We start from the raw sequence: 20,292 nt of genomic DNA, 5'->3' as shown, positions 1-20,292 counted from the left end.
AAGTCTGGGGTAATTCTTAATAAACAAGTACCTTCATTACAGAAAATGCATATGACTCCTTAAAAATGTCCAAACTATGAACTAACTGAAGTCAAAAAACTCAAATTTACAGATTTATGTTCTTTTCAGACACAGCATGTTTAGAGCCAAACAATGTTATGTTGCCATGCAGTTTACAAAATCTTTTTGTTATAAATGAAAAAAATTATCATGACTTTAAAGTAAAAACTACACTTAAACAAATTACTATTTCCTTAGCTGGGGACAAAAATAGAATTTGTTGGATAAAACCCTGAAAAGTGTTTGAGTTTTGTTTGTTTTAAGTTTAAATATAACAACAAAATGATTGATTCATATGCAGCATGATGTAAATATACAGTAGTGTTCCTGTTTGTATTATTGTCATTATGGATTTTCATTTTGGGTTTGTTTTGATTATATATCCACTAATTTAGTCATCTATTTGTATCACATGACATAATAAGAATTGGGTAGAGATTCATAAGACTTCACCTTACTCCTGTTCTTTTAGTAGATGGTATGTATTGTACATTCTAACTGAAAAAAAAAACAAAAATAAGGAGAATTTTATTCAAAGTCTAAAATCTAATCTTTTGGTGAAAATAGTCACTAATTTAAGTCATTTTCACACTCTAAACTGCAGGGTAAATAAATACTGCTGACGTGAACAGTCTTATTACTATGTTCAGCTGCTGTAATGTGAAAAATGATAAATAGTTCCTTCATAAATACGTTCGTTAGTTTTCTCATTATAATGATCAATTTTATACATTTTCACAAATTTGTATTTATGTTTTTGGCATAAAAGGAGCTGTATCACACTTTTTTGTTCACATTTAGGGAAGTTTAAGAATTTTCACAACATCTGCATTGACTTTTTTGTCTTACACAACCACACACACACAGAGATACACCAGTGTGTCCAACTCCTTGTGTGGCTCTGACAGGTGTAAGCCAGCTGGGGAGCAGATTGCAGATAAGGGCTGCAGAAAACACACACACACACATCAACACACCACTGTGCGATGCTTACATGGAGCTCCGCTGCAGCATTTCCAAAGAAATGAAAGGGCTTGAAGTGAAAGTGGATTCTGTCAAAGCTGACAACACCTGAAAGTGATCTATTGTTGATATTTAATTTCCCTTAGCGTCTTTGAATTGGTTCAGTGTTACATTATGATGGTAACAAACAAAAGAAAGAAATTCTAAGATGTGATATTATCATAACTGATGTACATTTATTATCATCTGTACATGAAGTAATTATACAATCATTGATTGACGCGGTGTACGCGGATGGCTTCAATGTTAAGTCACTAGTACAGACGCCGCGGAGTTACCAGGGCGGGTGAAGATGTGACACGGCGGTCTCTGGCTGCAGTCACCCAGCCTGCTTTAGTCCAGCGGAGCTCGCTAGATATATGCGGCAGACAGACAGCCGCTGCGGGGTGTGGGGGCTGCCTGCTCGGGCGTCCTGAACTTTGTTACATTTTTCTTATTTTCATCAAGACAATAATAGCACCCCGGCCCCCTTTTTTTTTCTCCTCTTTTGATAGTTAATGCGGGACAGCTTTCAAACTCAGTCACAGAGTCACAGAAACACAGCTGAACCGGCTGTCATCCAGAAACAGTCCCCATGAGTGAAACTGAAGACTCCACTTACTGGGAAATATTTGACAACATCCACGCAAATTTATTGCAAGAAAAAAGAGGGGCAGAGCCACGCAAATTTATTTCAAGAAAAAAGAGGGGCGGGGCCACTCAAATTTGTCACGAGGCGAAAGAATGGCGGGCCCACGTGAATTTGTCTCAAGGAAAAAGAGGGGTGGGCCCACGTGAATTTGTCTCAAGGAAAAAGAGGGGCGGGGCCACGCAAATTTGCCACGTGGCAAAAGAGGGGCGGGTCACGCGAATTCGCCACGTGGCAAAAGATGGGCGGGTCACGCGAATTTGTCTCAAGGAAAAAGAGGGGCGGGCCCACGCACATTTTTTGCAAGTAAAAAGAGGGGCGGGGCCACGCACATTTTTTGCAAGTAAAAAGAGGGGCGGTCCACAAGAATTTGCCACTCGGCAAAAGATGGGCGGGTCACGCCAATTTGTCACAAGGCGAAAGAGGGGCGGGCCCACGCGAATTTGTCTCAAGGAAAAACTGGGGCGGGGCCACGCAAATTTGTCTCAAGGAAAAAGAAGGGCGGGGCCACGGGAATTCGCCATGCAAAATGGTGTTTTATGTGAGTGCACCTTTCGACAGATAGATGATAAAGAAATGGGGTCAGACTTACTCCACATCAACGGTCCCGCCCACAATCTAGCAGCAAATTTCTAATGAACTACTGCAGCCAGGCAGAAAATTTGTCCCAAAAAACAAGATTTTTTTTTTCATTTTAACCAAAAAACAGCATAATCCTATTAAAACAGTATACTGGGAATGCTTTCAAAATAGATCAAAAGAGGATAAATCTGTTTTTGTTTTTTTATGTATTTGTCCACCAACAGAATCACATCCACACCTTTTTTTTTTTTTGCTCAGATTCTCTTGTCTGTTCATTTTTTTCCCTTCACATTTCAGTTCTGTCATTTGTCCACACATTTTTGTCATTTTCTCTGTTTTTAGTAAATACTTTCTCTGCTGCCTCTGGACATATTTCCTCCCACAGCCTCCTGTTTATGACGCCGGTTCTGTTTCAACGCTTTCACAAAATAATAGAATTTCATTATCCTCCATTAACACTAAATCATTTAAGTGTAATAAATGCTCTGTTTGTGTGTAACTGAAATGGTCTGGAATATGAAGTTCTAAAAAAATGAAAAATAAATAATAAGTTAAATTCTTCCTCTTCATCAAAAGAAAAATATCTGTGTTTAAAATCTTTCCCTTTTCATAAAATGAATACTAATTAACAACAAATGCATTTTTATTTAATCAAAAACCTGCAAACTCCTTCAAAAACTATTTCAGATTACTTCAGCTCATCTAATCGTATCAAACCTTTTTTTCCTCTTAGTTTTGATTAAATCTGGTGTTGGCTGCTTTCATTATTCCTGCTGCTGTTGTGTGTTTCATTACTGTCATGTGACTCACTGTCACACATGTAAGCAACACAACATAATTCAATTTGTCTGGTGTAATCAGACGTCCGCTCCTCTCTAACGCTGTTAGGCCTGGATGGGGAATCATGTTTTTGTGTGAGCAGGAGTAGATGAGCTGTGTTCACCTGCTGTGGAGAAACACCTAGATGTTGCAAACATAAACGCCGGTTGGCTTATTTCCTGTGTTTTGTTGGATGACACCAGCTGCTTGGACTTACAAAGAATAGTCTGACTTCACCTCGTGTCTGCCCACCGCAGCCTCTTCCTCTGCCCCTCCACGCGAGCTGCCCTCTCTCAGCTGCCGCTGCCCCGCACACGCCTCCTCTTATCTACATCAGCCTCACACAAAGAGGGGAAGAAAGAGAGGAATCGCAGGAGCAGACAGAGTAAACACGGCCTCGCTGGCTTTCTGGCTCTCTGCGTGGGCCGAGGTAAGTCAAACAAACCTCAGGGGCATTTTCAGGACTGGCAGGTGTTGGTGTCAGAGGCAGGCGAGCAGAAAGAGTCAACAAGTGAAGAAGAACAAGAGGAGCACAAACGAGGAACATTGTGTTTTAAGAGCAGATTAGGCTTGTCGAGGGGCCTTTTGTGGAGACACGTGGGTGTTGAAGCATCAAACTGATGTTTGTTGTTGGTGAAATCTGTTCTTTTTGACGTCTTTATCAGTGCAGCGATCCTACGGGGAATGAACAATCATGTCATGATGTGTTCATTGTTCACATGATTCTTTAGACATTCCACGATTTATGAACTGAGATGAAGCCGGGGACATTCAAATCCATCAGCATTCTCTGATGAGTTGGCCACCAAAATTCAGTTCCAAGTAGTTATGATTTATGCGGTTCTAATGAAACTAAAAGTGAAGTGAAGGACTATTTGCCTTAGATCAGGGGTCGGCAACCTTTAACAGTATAAGGGCTCCTTTTCTACTGATCAAAACCTAGAAGGAGCCGTATAGTCTTACTTTAGCCTTTAAGAAATTTGAATTTGCATTCATTACCTTCTTTTTTAATAATAAATATGAATTACGTCTATTTTTTGGCATGAACAAAAGCACAAATATAAAAAGAGTCTACAATCTCTCAAAATTTGATTTTTCTTTTTTATATTTGACAGAAGCTCAAATAACTTATTTTCAAAATAAAAGATGCTCTGTGGCATCTCAGTGCAGCTCTGGCTCAGTAGTGACCAATGTTGTGCAGCTTAAGATAATATGTGCTTTTAACTCATAAAAGATCAAACTTTTTACCAAAATTTAGCTTTCCATATGAAATCTGTTCATTCTAATAATCATGTATGTGAACCTCAGCATCAATTTATAAATATAACTAATATAAATTAAATAAATTCTAATTAAATAATCATTACTTTAAAAAAATGTGCTATTTTCTTTTTCTTTTATTTATTTATTTTTTGTTCTTTTTTCCCTATTTGTCCTCAGCAGTCTTACACTGCTGGGTTTTTTTATTTTAGTTTGGGGTTGGTAGTCTTAGTTTGTGGGCTTTGTTTATTTGTTTTCTTTAGGTAGTTTTGGTTAGAGGAGCTGCTGACTCTGACGGTCGACATGGCTGGGTTAGGAGGCTCCCAGATTTATTTTATGATTGGCCGAGGAGAGATAAAAGAGCCACATGTGGATCTGGAGCCGCAGGTTGGAAACTCCTGCCTTAGGACACGTCAGTCACTTCTATTCCGTTCTGTACGTTGAACTTCTAGACAATCCTTCTGCCTTTCCTGCGATAGTGGAGAGGCTCTTTAAGAACGGTGATAGGGCGGGCATGAGAGCGTGCCACGCTCGAATGTCTGGCTGCATTTCACAGCAAGTCACAAAGTGCTCACGTCGGCGTGCATTCAATCAACCACTTTTAATGAAAAGTCTAAGCAGAATTTCTGACTTCTATGCCGTTTTCATAGACTTTTCATTGAAAGTTGCTGCTTGACTGCGCACCAACGCAGCCTGTGTGTGAGCACCTTTAGAAGTTTGAGAGGTCTCTGCATCCCATCAGCCAATCAGGAACTCAGCTTTGGGCATGTGACGTTTTCAGTGACCCGATCAGCGGGTAAAATACTAATCCAATACAAGTTTTTTGTCTTCTTTACCCACTGGAGCCCCGGGGGTTTACCAGAGCTCATCTCCAGCAACTGTGGGCAAAGGCAGGATACACTCTGGACAGATCGGCAGACTGTCACACCGCGGCGATTCTCTGGCTGCAGCCAGCCTCTCTGAGTTTAGCAGAGCTTGCTCGCTACACACCCCGGCAGACAGACAGCCGCTGCAGGGGGTGGGGGGAGCCTGCTTGGGTCTCTTGAACTGTGATGTTTCACTTATTACCTATTTTCCCCTCTCGGGTTAATGGGGCAGCCTTCAAACTTAGTCACAGAGACACAGAAACACAGCGGAAGTGACTGTCATCCAGACACACCCCCTGAATGAGATAAAATCCCTAATAATGAGGAAATCTAGTTATTTATTTTATTTTTTGTAGATTTTTGTTGAACTCCTTACAATAAATAAACCAACATTATCTGTGTCTTTCATTCACTGGAAGTGTAACATACAGACACCCACATGCAGCCGTGGTGTCAGTGAATTCGCTGCACAGTGAAAGAGTGGCGGGCCGCCGGTTTGCGGCTCGGAGGTTGGTGAGTTCTGATTTGATGGGAACAGCCAGCACGTCAAAAAACAACCCAAAACATACATTTTTGACGCGGAGGTCTTGACCATGCGTCAGTATGTGACGAATTGGGAATTAAAATGTGTTGATCTGGGAAGATGTAGGCGATGTTTTTTATTACTGAAGTTGGCACTAATTAGGAACCGAAACCAAACGAAAGAACCGCTTTGGCACCGGAACCGAATAAAACCCAATCGATGCCCAACCCTACTGATCAATTCCAGGAGATAGACTGTCAGTATAGAGGAACTAAATGGAAACACATGCTTTCTCAATGAACTTAGCTGAAAAACAGAATGTAACTGTTTGATAATGACAGGACGGTAATAATCTACGAGGAAGCTGCAGGACAGATCCGTACAGAAGAGGACAGAATGTGAGGAAAATGATTTTGTTTCATAAATCAACTGAAAACTAGCAACAAAAACGTCGGTAAATCATTATGCAAGTCTTGTTTGCCGGTGCGTCTTTAGGGAAGAGGGGCATCATTTTCAAGGTCGGGCTCTGTGGATGATCAGCATTACATAGCAGGTTACAGCTGGCTGTGATACGCATCTCCACTCCGATGAGCCGGGCTCAAGTAAAAACCTTAATCGCCTTGTTGACTTGAAAAGCTCTCAAAGTGAAAAAGCTAATTAACTTAAAGCAGCAGCAGACAGCCAGATAAACTTCATTGGCAGCAAAGTGCTTTTACTTTGTTTTTGACACCAACAAACATGAAATTAGATTTCTTTCTGCAGCTTATTAAACAAATTATACATTTGGTACATGTGCAAACCTAAAATTATTATTTCAAGCTAGCTTGATGTATTACGTTTGGTTGTGGTAAAAGTCTGATTTATTCATTAAAGTAAAACTAATATTTAACGTTGTTAGTTTTAACTAATTGATTAAATTATTTAAGAATTGTTCATTAGGGGTCTGCAACCTTTAACGCTTAAAAATCCATTTGGGTCAATTTCTCACTGAGCACAACCCATAAGGAGCCACAAATTCGTTAGAAAAATAAGACTTTGTATTTATGTTATTGTTATTTTCATGATAAATATAAATAAACTATTAATTTTTGGAATAAATAAAAACAAGGTAAGAGAAACTAGATTTTTTTTCTCCAAATATGAAACAGTTTATAACTTTTAATAGAGGTCTAAAAGACTTTCTTTCAAAATAAAAGACTTCCTGTGTCGTATCATTTCAATGGAGCAAATCTAGTGGTAGGTAGTGTAATGTCAGCAATGAAAAAGTGTTTTAAACATCTGTGATGCTTCTTAGCCCGAAATTCACTTTCAAAATTAAAACCAGAGCTAATAAACTGTATTTTTTTTAACCATGAGGCACTCTTAAAACACTGAAATTTGGAAAAATTCTTAGTTTTTGATCATCAAATCACTATGGCTACTGTGTTTTGGAGGCTCGCAGAGTGATAAGTTATTTTACTTTTTTTTTTTTTATTTTGCTTTACAGCTACCTTTAAGCTAAAAGCTTTGTATTTTTTGTTATTCAGAGAACAATTAATGGAGGGGTTGAAAAGCCAGATGTGGCTGCTTTAAGGATTTATTTGGATTGTTAGCACAATTTTAGTAAAAAAAAAAAAGAAAAAGCTAACACGTTGCTAAAATGTTAACTTAACTCAGAGTTTGCCCAAAGAAAACCTCAGTAGATGCCAAATCAGCCAAAAACGTTAGCATGTAGCTAAAATATTAGCTAACCTCAAAATTAGCCTTAAGAACTCAGTAGCATTAATGTCCTTAACATGTTGAACGTTTTGATTTCAAACTTGCATAATCTGCAGAAAGTGCACTGATAATTGAAGAATGATGTGAAAAATAATCCTAAAAATTTGCATAAAATTTCAATTATTGCATAAAATTTCAAAAATTGCATCAGTAAAAGTAAAAGCATGAATGTCCTGAACAGTGGAATGTTTTAATTGCATAAATTTGAAAAATTCTCTTTCATTTTCTATGGGGCTTGTATAAATTGCGTAAAATCTTAAAAAACTGTAAAATGTAGAAATACCTAAATTACAAGCAGGAATGTCCTTAATGAGCTGAACGTTTTCATACTAAGATTGTAGAAATTGTTGAAAGTGTGATTGAGTTTTTACAAATCAAAAAATGCATGGAAGAATAAATACTGAATAATGATAACGAGAAACAGAATCACAAAAGTGTGAATGCTTACTAAGAATGTTCAGAGTTTGAAACATTAATTCTTGAGAAGTCACAAATGTTATCAATAAATAAAAATACTCTATTTTATTACTGTAGGGTGTGTTTCTGTCAGTTGATTTTAGGAGCTCTGAAATACAAAGGACCTCCTCCTTCGCTGTGCCCCCAGTCCTAATACTTGTAAATCTATTCAGACATCCAGAGGCCAGAAACAATAATAAGATGTTCAAAATGAATTTCTAATGAAAGCACAGAAACCTCGTGCTGTTTGACATTTTATTCCTGTTGGGATATTTTCTCAATTTTTCACTAAGAAACTAACATTTTACTTTGCCAATAATTTTTTGTTACATTTCAGTAAATCTATTTGTTGTCTTTGTGTTTCATGTTTTCACCCCAAAATCATAAAACGTTGGCAGGTCGCCAGTTTATACATTTAAATTATTATCTTTTATATCTAAATGTTTTTAGTATTTCTTTTCACCATACATAATCACAATTCAATTACTTTTTGCTCTAACTCCTTAATGACTGAATTTATATGAAACAAGTTTTGAAATGTTTTAAAAAACACAACAGCTGAGACTTATGAGTACTGAAGTTGTCTAAAGATTAGAAGGTCAACAGTACGATTGCTTGAATCCATTACAATCAGTCGATCCATCGTCAGAACTCGCTCAATCCTTTTATGGTCACAGGGCTGCTGGAGCCAGTTGTTGGGCGAAGGCGGGGAGCGCCAGAACGGCTCCATGACAAACAACAGATTTCTGACTTTAAACTTGCATTTTCAGAGCAACTTTTTATAATTTTAATGTTGTTTTCTTTGAGTAGACTGACACTGACAGTTGTTGAAAATTGCTGCAGCCTTCTTTTTAATTCAGGAAAGAAGAAGTTTGACTTGGTCAAAAAGGTATACAGTATTAAAGGGGCCATATCATGATTTTATTAGGCCTTTCAGAGTGAACAATGTCCTTGTATATGATCATATATTCCCTTTGGAAACAAATTAACTATCAAAAATTATTTTTTTTTCTACCCGAAAGTAAAATGACTCGATTCCTGAGGCTCCGCCTGCCGCTTCGTGTGGCTGCCGCCCATTTCATGATGTTATATTAGAGTTGGCAGCGTTTCTGTATTTCTCCCACGAAAATAAACATCCAATTTCAAAGGAATCCAAACAAAGGAGCCCCGTGTCTGAAGCAATGAACACCTGTTTGAGCTGAAATTTATTGAAGACAGGACACAATTGGAAAATGTACGGAATTCTGCATTTAAAATGAGTTTTTTGCTGATCACCACTAGCTCAGAGGAGAAATTGGGTGTTAGACTGGGGGCAGTGCTGGCAGAGCAGACTCCTCCTAAAAGGCCATCCTCACACCAAGGCCCCCCGCCAAAGCAGTAGCAGCCAGGACCCCCCCACCAGGGCCGTGGAGGGAATCCGCCCGCCAAGCACCCAGACCAGGGCAGAGGTAGGAAGGCGCAGGAGCACAGAGAGTGCAGGCCCCATCCCAGCCAAAAGAGCAGCCCCTCACTGCTTCAGGAGGGCTAGCGCAAGGCCCCACCCCCGGAGAGCCCCCCAACCCCAGACGAGCAGTCCACCATCACCCAGCAGTACAGAGCATCCCCCCACCCAGTCCTGGGGCCCACAAGGGAGACCCGCCCCCACGCTCCAGACAACCACCGCCGCGAAATGTCCAGGGGGGAGTGAGGTAGGGGCCTCGGAGAGGGACACCCAAGAAAAGTGGGGTCCCGGATGAGTGTTGTAAACAAGGCCGACCCACTGATGGAATTTTGGAGAGGCTGGCAGAGCAGACTCTTCCGAAAAGGGGTGGTTATCACGTTGTGACATCATCTTGTGAGGACCCGCTTGTTTTTGTGGGTATGGGAGGGGCTCCTGTTGAGAGCGCAGGTTTTCAGAGGACTACTCAGAAACACGAAAATGGATCAAAACACCGTTTTGGGGTTCTTTATAGTGAAGAGTGAACAGTATAATACTCTTAAAAGCTCAAAAAGTTGATTTTTCATGGTATGGGCCCTTTAAATCATGCACCACACTTTATACAGTCATGGTTTTAAGTGCAACCTAACATAAATGAAGCATCAATAAGACCCCGAAAATAAACAACATTTTGACGTCACAAGATGTCATTCAAATTCCTGGCCAATAAGAGGGAAAAGCCCTCGCTCAGAGCAGGGGGGAGTGTTTACATCTCTCCACTTGCAGTCTTAACTTGCAGATGAATGCAGCTAATGAAAAGCCTGTGGAGAGGAAGGAAGTGGGGGCCTATTCTTATCGATGGGCGGGGCGGGGCCAGTTGCCAGAGCCGAGAGTGACTCCCGGGCCCCCTAGCTGACAGCGGCAGCCTGTCAGGCTGATTTGCCGTCTGGTGAGCAGGCCTTGCCCTTCTCTGCAAGCTGGCACATGCTGGCGCAGCAGTCAGGCTCAGCCATGACGAATCGCTGAAAGGAAAGTCTGCGAGGTCACACGGGGGAACACCTGAGCCACGGAGGCGAGGGAGGGGTCAGACGGCAGTAACGCCGGGGTCTGCTGGTGACAAGCTTGTTATCCAGGATGCTAAAATAGACCACAAAAGACTTTTAAAAATAGACACAACATGTCGCTTTAGTAATATAATAATTGATTCATTAAGCTGATGAAATAGGAAAACTATAAAGAGTCTTTTTTATTGTGAAGTTGTTGTTGCATTGACGGTTTCAGGATAAATTCATGGTCATCGCTGTCCGTGACCATTTTTGCTGCTATAGCAACACAGAACCACATTAAAGCTATCATAATTATTTCAACAATTCCAGTAAAGGCTTCCAGAATGACTGTAATCATTGATATTTTTAGAAAATTCCCACCCACTCAAAACAATTTAATAAAATGGATCGCTATCTGTTATGAATCATCCTAAATGCTTTATTTAGACAACAAAACAACAATTAAAAAAAAAATGACGTGAACAAGCAGTTTAGTGTCAACATGGCGCCTTCCCGTAAAGAGTCAGATTGCTCCTCCTCTGCCCTTCTCCTTTTTGTGACCTCTGACCCCTTTATTGATACCCTAATACAGTGTATGTTTGCCCATTTAAAATTAATGCAGAATTGGAGTTAGTTTTTATTGTATTTAATCGCCCTGAAATTATTTCACAAAACACTTTAAGACTTGCCTGCTACTTACTTTAAGGCATGCTAAGGTTAGCAGCCAAGAACCAGATGAAACTTGTTTCCCTGTATTTTGACATCTCGATTTGATATGAATTTCATGATTTTTTTTTCTCATTTTCTTGCAGGTGGGGATCAACCAGGACCTTTGCACCAGAAGGTAAGTTAGGGTCAAAAGAGGGAAACCAGAGTTTTTTCTTTCTCGAAGGTCGAACTTGTAACAAATGATTCCACTCATTTTTATGAGTATAATCATGTTTTTTTTTAATTTCCTCTTTTAAGTTTATATTTAGCTCAATGTCTTACTATAAAAATGTTGAGGGTTAAGAAGATCCAGCACGTTTCATTTTTCTTTCACTGGACTGACATTGTTCAAAAGGATTTGCTGTCAACCGTGAATAATTGCAACCATCAGTAATTGAAACGTTATGGCTCTCTGTATGCTCGGGCCTCTTTGAGACAGAATGTATGTGCGGGTGAGGGTGGCTGGGGAGTTGAATAGGCCACAGCGCAGAGCCGAATCGATAAGGGTCAGGGAGAAAAGGCCGTCTGAAGTCACAGCAGACTGACAGAGATTTCAAAAGGTTTGGATGGTGGCAGCTGAGGCCTTTTAAAGGGGAGTGCCATCAGGATTAGTCCTCTCCATCCCTTACAGTTAGTTGAACACCTTTTTTATGTTCTTAATGGAGCTTTGTGTTCTCTGGAGGAGCAAGAAATGACAAGAAAACAATAAACCAGTTTAGGAAAAATAAAAAAAAAGGAGAAAGGTAGTTTGCCCTCTCTCGGTGGGTAGAGCGCTCCTGCCTCAGGTGGAGGAGTTTAAATATTTTGGGGTCTTGTTCACGAGTGAGGTAAGACTGAAGTGAGATCAATCGGCAGATTGGAGTGGCGTCCATCATTTTTTGGTCGCTGCACCAGTCCGTTGTGGTGAAGAGATAGCTGAGCCTGTGATCGATCTTCATTCCAGTACTTACCTATGATCATGAGCTCTGGGTCATGACCGAAAGAACGTGCTGGGCGCTCCCTTATATTTAGGGTGAGAGCTCGGAGTAGAGCCGCTTTCCTCCACATTCAGAGGAACCAGTTGAGGTGGCTCAGACATCTGGTCCAGATGCCTCCTGGACGCCTCCCTAGAGAGGTATTCCAGGCATGTCCCACTGGGCAGAGGCCCCGGGGAAGACCCAGGACGTCTAGGAACTAGGAACGTCTCGGGGTCCCCCCAGAGGAGCTGGAGGAAGTATCCTGGGAGAGGGAAGTCTGGGCATCTTTGCTTAGACTGCTGCCCCCGTGACCCGGTCCCGGATGAGCGAAAGAAGATGGATGGAAAAAAAAATCAAGGAGATTTGAAGTTGTTTGCCAAAAGGGTCAGATGCACTCGAAGAAATGAGTCAAGACCTTTCTGTAACAGACACAGTGGCATCAGAACCCCTCTCTGGTTCAACCCAAATCTTTCTTGAGAAGTCTGTAATCAAGTCAATCCTCCCTTGAGCTGTGGACACACTGGGCAAGGTAATGGACAAGTACATTGGACAAGCAGGGAGGGGCTTCTTCTACTGCTTTTTAGTAGCAAATGTTATTGTATAAAAGAAATATGAACGTCACCCACTCATTTTTATTGAAGCCCCAATTTTATAGCTCCGCCATCTTTGCCACTTTGACCAGGTATGACATCATTTAACCCCTTCCTTTCCAAAAATGAAAACAGACTTGGGAGGTCACATTATTCAAATAGTCCCACTCTCATTTCAGCATATGTTTAATTATAAATACAATAATCCCATTACCTTTAATTGAAAAAAAAAATCACTCCCAGTACATTAATATTGGATTTTGAATCTACAGTCATTATCCACTGAACCATTTCTGCTCTTACACTGTTCACCCTCAGTTTCACATCACAGAATCTCAAATCTTTATTCATCCATGCAGGTTCCCCACTTTTTCATGTGCAGATATTCTTCTGGAAAGTGACATAAACCCATTTTAAAAAATGAGTACTCATAGACACCCCGACTACCTCAATGCTGAGAAGACTCTTTTGTATCAAGTCGGGCTGAAGCCTTTGAAACTCTCTAGAAAGAACTGTAAGTGTGTCCCTTCTGTCCTCAGCCAACTGTGCTGATTTGGCATATGCAGCAATTAAACTGAAATGGCTTCAAAAACTACAAAAAACTTGCCTTTCTTATGCTATGTTTTAATCTGTAAAAAGATTGTAGTTTCTTGCAAAGCTATTCCGATCAGAGCATGTGCAGAGCACTTATGTTTCTCCACCCACTTTCTCGCATACAACATGTGGCCACTTGATGACAAAGTGAGACACAAAATGTCAAATCTTCATATTAAATTGTTAAACCTATCCCTCAAATGAGAAACAATAATAACGCTTATATATGAAACCTGAATTGTTCAGGTCCAAACTGTTGCATGGATGTCACAGCACATATTTCAGTATGAAAGAATACCCGTGGAAAGTAACAGAACAAGATTTACGTTTGTTCTGTTCACAACTGATCTCAGCGACAACCGACACATAATCAGGTCCAGATATGCTGCACTCGAAATCTGTTTGTTTCTGTCGTTATTTGTGAAAAAAGGAAGTGCTTACAGTCACAGAAATCACTCTAGTCTCAGATGGCTCAGCACAGAGATTCAGCATAATTAAATTTCCATCTCCATCACCCAAGTAAGTGAGCAGATTACATTTTCCTCAGCATCCAGGGCTTGGGAAATTAAGACGGTGCTGTAACAGAGATGAGGCTTGATTGCTACTAAATGTGATTGCCAGAACCACATTTTTCATGGGTGATGGTGAGTCTTATCTTATTCTCACTCACCTTTAAGTTAAAGAAAAAAACGAACAAGATACAAGATGGTGAAAAAACAATTAGAGTTTTTGTGCTTTAATATCTATTTTTAGAGGAATTTTTGTACAAATTATAATATTTATAGTGTTTTTGTGCTTTAACGTTTAATCAGGAAGTGTAGCTCAGCACAGAAGTGAAACAGCTATTGGAAGCAAAAGATAAAAACCAAGAAGGAGAGAGTGGAGACAGAGGAATGATGGGAAGTGAAGGCAGGCTAACTCCACACCAACAGTCCTGCCCACAACTGAGGGGCACATTTCTAATAAGCAACTGCAGCTCTGCAGAAACTATGTCCTAGAAAACATTTAACATTCACACTTTTTTTGGATAATAAATAATCATAACTAGATATATGGCATTACCTGTGATAATGCATTTGTGGATGCTGTAAGCTGATTGTGGCTGCTGAAGATGCTAGAGCTGATAATTGAAAATGCTGTAACTACATAACTTGCTCAAAAAAGGTTAAGCTGATATCTGAAAATGCGGAAGCCGAAAGCTTGCTAAAATATTAGCTAAATGCCATAGTAGCCTAAAAAATGTAAAAATGTCTAAAATAGCCAAAACAGCAAGCATAATGTTCAAATATTAGCTTATATCCAATTTACCCTAAAAATTTGAAAAACAGTCATTCATTTATTCATTCATTCAGAGCCGGAGCCCAACCCAGGTACTGATGGGCGAAGGCAGCGTATGAAAAATGTCTACATTAGCCAAAACAGCTAGCATAATGCTAAAATATTAGCTTAATCCCAAATTAGTCTAAAAATTTGAAAAACGTCTAAAATAGCCAAAACAGCTAGCATAATGCTAAAATATTAGCTAAACTCCAAATTAGTCTAAAAAGTGGAAAAATGTCTACATTAGCCAAAACAGCTAGCATAACGCTAAAATATTAGCTCAACTCCAAATTAGCCCTAAACAATTGAAAAATGTCTAATTTAGCAAAAACAGCTAGCATAATGCTAAAATATTAGCTAAACTCCAAATTAGTCTAAAAAGTGGAAAAATGTCTACATTAGCCAAAACAGCTAGCATAACGCTAAAATATTAGCTAAACTCCAAATTAGCCCTAAACAATTGAAAAATGTCTAATTTAGCAAAAACAGCTAGCATAATGCTAAAATGTTAGCTAAACTCAAAATTAGTCTAGAAAATTGAAAAATGTCTACATTAGCCAAAACATCTAGCATATTGCTAAAATATAAACTAAACTCCAAAATAGCCTAAAAAAATGAAAAATGTGTAATTTAGCAAAAACAGCTAGCATAATGCTAAAATATTAGCTAAACTCTAAATGAACTTACAAAAACTGGAAAAATAACTAATTTTGACAAAACATCTAGCATGTTGCAGAAATCTATTAGCAAAATTACCCAAAAAAGGGCAAGTTTGGCCAAAAGATCTAGCATGCTGCTAAAATATAGCTAAACTTGAAGTTAACCTAAAAAATCTGGAAAATATCAAATTTTGAAAAAACAGCTAGCGTGTTGCTAAAATATTATCTAAACTCCCAATTAGCCTGAAAATAGCAAAATATCCAATTTTGCCAAAACAGCTAGCATAATGCTAAAATATAGCTAAACTCAAACTAACCAAAAAAAAAAACTGCAAAATATCTAATTTTAACAAAACAGCTTGCATGTTGCTAAAGTAAAAGCTAAGCTGTAAAGCATTTACACAATTAAAAGATTAAAGGGAACAATAGATTTATAGATTTTATAAGATCATAAGATAGATCAGTATCTGCTAATGTACAGTTGTACAGACAGGCAATAGGACATGTTTTGTGTATTTTTTAAATAAAATTATTTTATCAAAATAAAGTAAGTTTTAAGTTCTTCCTATTTTATGGCAGTCGGTCATCCCTGCTCTCTAAAATGTAAACAGGAGAAGAAGCACAGTGCATCCCCACCTCAATAACAAACCACATAGCAGAACACAGCATCACCTCTGAGGTCTGAGAGAGATTTCGGTATGATCATTAAAGAGCAGAGACAAGCATCTCCCCGAGGTTCTACACCAAACAAAAACCACACCGAGTATGTGGAAGTAGTGTCTGCTCCAGCAGGCAGCTAATGAAGGCTGAGAGGACCTACGGTGGCTCGGTAATTGAACCTCTGGGACATTCTCTCACTCTACATCAGCATTCTGATCTCCTGAAGTTCCCTTCAGTTTCATGCTGCTGAGCTGAGGGACTGACAAATTTAGTTGTTTTCTTCTTTCTCTAAGAACAGATCATCTCTACGCTGTAGCTTTTCAAGACTAAATGCCATAAGCTGCAAAGAGTTTTTCAAAATACTCAAATGATTTAAGTATTGATAATAATTTTCCAGAAACGATTCGATTCAATTCACAAGAGCTTGGAATGATTCAAATGCGATTTTTTTCGATTTTTAAATTCAACTCAATTTTGAGTTTAGAAAGTTTACACATTGTTACGCATTGTTGCGTGGTTTCTAAACTAAGAAAAATGTTCAGATCATTAACATTGTAAACATTGTTCTGCTTCTCCCAGAGGACGTTTCAGTCGGACCACTAGATGGCGATTGCGCTTTAGAATTACACCTTATTCCAGAAGAAGAAGAAAGTTTGAGCAAAAAATTGTGTTTTCGACCACAAAATGTTTCTTTAAAATATTTCCTTAAAATTAATGCCGGTGAGTTCATAAAGATGTTCATTTAGTCAGAAATATATGAGCGTTAGCATTAGCCGTCCTATGGGAAATTCCTTAAACGTTAGCATCAAGCTAGCTGACGTTAGCTTTATGTGCTAAATCGCTTTTAAATTGATTATTGATCTGTTAATTTTAATTTGATTCAAATCAATACATTTTATCCATCCAGATTTAGATTTTATTTTTAACACTTTATCTGCTTCTGGGAAATTAGCTCTAAAACGTGTTGAGAAATGCGAAGGCGAATTTCATCACTACAAATATCTGCAAACAAATTTTGTTCAAACACAGACCTGGTGGAGATTAAAACCAACCGTGGTGCCATGACTTTCTGGCACCGTTTGAGGTGGAAGCAGACAAAATCGAGGACGTCTACCATGTCTGTCCCACAGATGGCCGAGCCTCGCTCTCCCTCTGTTCTCTGGCTGGACCGTCTCTGTTGGACGCGGTGTTGGTGCCAGATCATCTCAAAAATACAATCCCCTCCAACAACTCCCTGGCTGCTCCTGGCACCAGCAGGAGAAGCCGTCCCCTCACTCATCTCGTGTGCACGCTTCTGTAAATAAATAACAACAACAAAATAGCAACAAGAGGGCGACACCCGGTAAATTGCAGGGAGCCATATGGGACCGCCTAGTCGGGAGGCGAGGCAGAGGTGTCACAGATGGTTGCACAGACCCCAAAACAACCAGCATTTTTCCACGCTGCTGTTCTTTTGGGCGGTCTCTGATAGCCACCCTTTTCCCAGCTTCTTTTTTGACTGTTGACACCAGCTCAGACGGGTGCAACACAATAGCAAACCCTTAACCAAAGGGAATTGTGTTGCGGGGCGTTGTTATGAGATGACTCATTTTGCATTAGCCTTTGAAGACGGTCCCTTGCGGCCCGGCGTTGAGCGCTCCAGCATTAAAAGCCTGTGCATCTTGGCACCTCGCTCAATAGAAAAGCAGGCGGTTGATCTGGGAAGCATTAGTACTGAGCCTTTGTTCACCCGAAGGGCTGTCAAATGGAAAGACGGCTCCCTGAGACATTTTAGAGAAACATTCTGCTCACAAGCAGCTGAGCACCAGCAGGATGAAGCGGGCTCAGAGAGTATTAGAGCAGCAAATATTCCATTCATCCATTTGTAAACAGGCTCGGAGTGACAGACAGCACGCAGTTTGAACCAGAGGATTTCAACTGCAGCTTGATTTTTGCTTTCGTCCTCAGACGTTCACTTTCTGCTTTCTACAAAATTTTGTGTAAAAAAACAAGTTTTACACAATAAAATTGCTGATAAGCTCACGTTTGTTTAATACGAGTAAAATGCGTCAAACATTTTTGTGGAAAAAATTTCGTTTTACACAACAACATTTTTGAAAGGCTCAAGTGTGTTTATCACAAATGAAATACTACAAAATGTAGTAAAAAAAAAACTACACATTTTTTTTTAAAGCTCAAGGATGTCCAGCACAAGTAAAATTAAGTTTTTCATAACAAGATTTTTGATAAGCTTAAGCTTAAGTAAATAAATAAGGGGCGTCGCTCAGTGGACGCTTCCACAGTGAAACTTGAACTGTCTGTGTACTTCTCTCTGTTTGTCTTGTTCTTGGTTGTACTGAAAAACAATGAATTTCCCCCGTGGGATTAATAAAGTATATTGATTGATTAATTGATGTCCAGGATGAGAAAAATAGTATTAATTTTGTAAAAAAAAAAGTTTTACACAGCAACATTTTTTGACAAACTCAAGTTTGTTTAGCATTAGTAAAATATTACAAAATTTAGAAAAAAAATCCAGTTTTAAACAAGAACATTTTTGATAGGTGTGTTTACCACAACTAAAGTAGTACAAAATGTAGTTAAAAAAATGTCTTACACAGTATTTTTAAGTATGTCCAACATAAGTATTATACTACAAAATGTAGTAAAAAAAAAAAAAATTTACACAGGAACATTTTTTTGACAAACTAAAATTTAAGATTACTGCAACATTTTGTAAAAAAAAAAAATAAAAAAAACATTTTTATGATAATCTCAAGTATTTTTAACATGAGTAAATAACTATAAAATTTAGAAAAAAATTGAGTTTTACACAACATTTTTGATAAGCTCAAGTGTGTCCAGCATGAGTATAATACTACAGAATTTATTTATTTTTTTATTTTTTATTTTTACATAATAAAGTTTTATGACAAACGTAAGTTTATTTAACATGAGTAAATTCCAACACTTTGTAAAAAAAAAAAAAACAGAATTTACAAATTCTTGATAATCTCAAGTAATTTTAACATGAATAAAATACTATAAAAATCCAGTTTTACAATACAACATTTTGATAGGCCCAAGTGTGTTTATCATGATTAAAATCCTACAAAATGTAGGTAAAAATGTCTTGCATTAAATTTTTTAAATGCTCAAGTATGCTCAACATAAGTAAATCTTGCTGAAAAAAATTACATAACATGTTTGACAAACTCCAGTTTGTTTAACATGAGTTAAATACTACAACATTTTGTAAATAAAAAATGTTTTGTGCAACAATTTTTGGTATGGTCTATTGTTTTAAATATAGGTAAAATACCACAAAGTGTTGAAAAAGAAAAAACATTTTTTACGCAACAAATTATTTCTTTTTTTGCTAGGCGTGTGCATTTATTATGAGTAAAATACTACAAAAGTGAGTAAAAATACATTTTTTGCATTATTTTCATACAAAACTCAGTTGTCCGGGCAGCAAAATTCACCTATTCTTTGGTAAAACAATTGTCCAGATCAAGAAAACAGACATATTTTTATTTGATGCAACTGTAATATAAAACTCCTCATCCTGTTTGTTAGCATCAGTCAGTCAGACTCATTTCATCTGCAAGCTTTTGCAATCTGATTCTTTCAATCAGAGCTCATGTGTGAGGGCTTTTTATTTGAACTTTACTGTACTCGAGGGGAAACTTCCCAACCGGCCGTAGCAGCTCAACATCAATTAGGCAACAAATGCCAACCCAGTTATAGAATCCAGCCATTAGAATCCAGCATGGAAAAGTTTTACATCCTTTCATGCCCACTTTTCCCTTACCCAGCAATCAATGATCGGTTCAGCTCGAGTGCTCTGTAACAACACGATCCGTGTATTTCCGTATTTGAGAAGGACTGATAGAGCAGTTCATTTTTTCTACTCAATTCCAAGCAGTTCAATATCTCTGAAGGCAAACCTTCCAATTACTAAAGGCCGGTTTTCTCCGGAATGTATGGATTTTTTGGGGTTGTTTCTTAAATTTGTCTCAAGGGTTCAAAACCCAGCAAAGTCTACACCTAAGACTGTTAGGAATACTGGTTTAAACTCTACTGTAGGCTGCAGAATATATGGATTATACTGGGATTTTATGGAATCCATAACAGTTTCAAATTAAAAGATAGAATATGCAGAAATGTGTACAATGCATGCAAAAAATGTTTTTTTTGTATTATGTAATTGGATTAATTTAATGAAATAGTTTAAAAAAATGATTTTGTTAGTGTCATGTAAAAAGCTTCCAGTTAAAGTCTTTTAAATCTTTAATTTTTTTAAGTTTCGAAAGCTGAAAAATAGCAATAACTAGAGTTTCTTTCATCACTCTGCTGTTTTGTTTAGTTTAAGCTTCAATTTTTTC

General features: G+C 38.5%; 1 long non-coding RNA gene across 1 annotated transcript in view; it reads left to right on the top strand.

Moving 5' to 3' along the window:
- Positions 1 to 3,457: 3,457 nt before the first annotated feature.
- Positions 3,458 to 20,292, top strand: part of LOC118598137 — a 32,667-nt gene continuing 15,832 nt past the window's right edge. The window contains exons 1-2 of the long non-coding RNA XR_004947240.1: positions 3,458 to 3,542; positions 11,251 to 11,282. This is a non-coding gene — a long non-coding RNA (uncharacterized LOC118598137). The remainder of the gene's footprint in view (positions 3,543 to 11,250; positions 11,283 to 20,292) is intronic.

The sequence above is a fragment of the Oryzias melastigma genome, linkage group LG24, assembly GCF_002922805.2.
Source record: "Oryzias melastigma strain HK-1 linkage group LG24, ASM292280v2, whole genome shotgun sequence".
In the NCBI taxonomy this organism is placed as follows: Eukaryota; Metazoa; Chordata; class Actinopteri; order Beloniformes; family Adrianichthyidae; genus Oryzias; species Oryzias melastigma.
This window is presented reverse-complemented; position numbering and strand designations above follow the sequence as displayed.